Raw genomic sequence first — 2,202 nt, forward strand, 5'->3', positions numbered from 1 at the left:
AATCCAAAGAATGGTAATGTTTTTAAGGTAAATGGACATTGTTTGAAAGCTTACTTTGATAATTTTTTAATTGAAAATGACTCTATTGAATTGGGTGATCTTTTATATAAAGATTGATATTTTTTTTTCTCACATTGATTTTGTGTTTCCTTTTTATTTGACCTTTGTTTTGCTAGTTTTTTTTCCACCCCAGTCAAAGGATGAATAACAGTACTCCGTGATTTAAGTCGATTCTTTTAGTTTCCCATAATAACTAATATCTATGTATATATTTGTTCAATTCTTTGCTCTTTCTCCCTTCTTTACATCTCTTCTCATTTGAAAATGGACACCACTCTTGAAAAATTGAAAAAGTATTTTCCTACTCTGCCTTAGAATGCGATTACAAAAATTTATTGTGCTAGATGTGCAAGATTGAGATTGTTAATGAACCATGGAATTCCTGAAGATATTTGCTGGCTAATTAAAGCAAAGGTCCGATTATTAGGTGAGTCCTTTAATTCTTTCATTTCATACATGCCTGGAATAGGTAAAAGTACTTTTGTAAAGAAACTTCGTGCAAAACGACTGAAAGTCTGTCACATATGTGCTAGATGGACTTGATATGCAAAATATCATTATTTAGGAATGGTATTTATAAATCATGAAGATAAAATATAGTTTATTAAGGATGACCTAAGTAAGGAGTCTTTAGATGATCTTCTATTGACTCTTGAGATGCACCCTAGTGGAGATGTGCATCGTGCAATTTATGATTTATGACCACAATTCCATAAAAAACATACTCGACATAGTCTTGAAAATATGACTAAAAAAGACCTTGTTTACCAGTTTTTAAGAAAACTGGATGACAAGCCTATCCCCAACCCATAGAGGGCGTTTAAACTGTTCTTGGACGTAAAACTAAGAAATGATGTTAGCCACAATCACAACTACCTATACATACACATGTTTTTAAAAAAAAAATTATAAGAGAGAGAGAGAGAGAGAGATAAAGAAAGAGAGAGAAACTCCAGCTGACCTACATATAGGTGGTATGATTGCATTTTCACTTTATTATCTATAAATTATTCTCTTCCTTCCCTTCATTTCTACTCAATCCATACATTCCACATATATCAAATTATGTAGAAATGGCAAGTTCCTCAAGTCATCAAATACGAAATATTTGTGTTCTTCGTGGATCTAGTATTGGGAAAGAAAAAGAATTTTTAGAATTAGCAAATCATCTTGGTCAGGTATTAAGATTCATTTGATGTATGGAGAAGGCAACATTGGGTTAATGGGAAATGTGTCAATAGTTGTATTTTTAGGAGGTAGTCAAGTTTTGGGGGTTATTCCCAAAGCTTTAGCAAATGAGGATATTATTGAAATAATAATTAGAGAGGAACTACAAGTCTCTACAATATCTGATCGAATGCATACAATATTTAAACATGCTGATGCCTTCATTGCCTTGCCAAGTGGTCTGGGCATATTGGAAGAGATCTTTTATATATCTTTATATCTTCTTGGGCTCAACTTCACATTCACCATAAACCCATAGATTTGTTAAATGTTAATGGCTATTGTAATAAGTTGTTTTGTTTTTCTTAATTATGCTATGGAACAGGAATTCCTAACATCTTCAGCACGACAAATTATAATATATGTTGCTACTGTTGAATAATTGATTGACCAACTACAATCTTTCACTCCTATAATTGATCCCTCTATGAATCGCATAAATTGGTCAACTAAGGACAATGGTAAAAAGCTTAAATTGAATTTGAGCCTTCATTTGTGAAACCTTGTGTTTTATTATTTTGTTTTGTTATTTCTTATATTTGTTTAAGTGTGTTTCAGGTTTATCATTGTTCGTTGTTTCAGGTTATATCTTCTATATTCTATCTTTATACCTTAGGACATTAGGGACAATGTTTCATTTTGGTTGAAGGGGAAATAGTAGTAGTTGATACTTATAAAAAACAAAAATTAATAGCTGTGTTTTCTATTTGCAAAACCATTGTTACTATGATGGTAAAGTCAAGGAGTTCTTTTATTAAAGTGTCTCTTGAAATGCATCCTAGTAAACATTCTTAACAAGGTCTATTATAATACTTCTTGAAATATTCAGGTTTACAAACTCTCGTATTATTATATACTCATTTAACAGGTATTTTTAAGCCTTGAATTTCACACACACACTTTAACATATGATTG

This window comes from Populus euphratica, unplaced genomic scaffold (genome assembly GCF_000495115.2).
Source record: "Populus euphratica unplaced genomic scaffold, PopEup_1.0 scaffold180.1, whole genome shotgun sequence".
NCBI classification, from domain to species: domain Eukaryota; kingdom Viridiplantae; phylum Streptophyta; class Magnoliopsida; order Malpighiales; family Salicaceae; genus Populus; species Populus euphratica.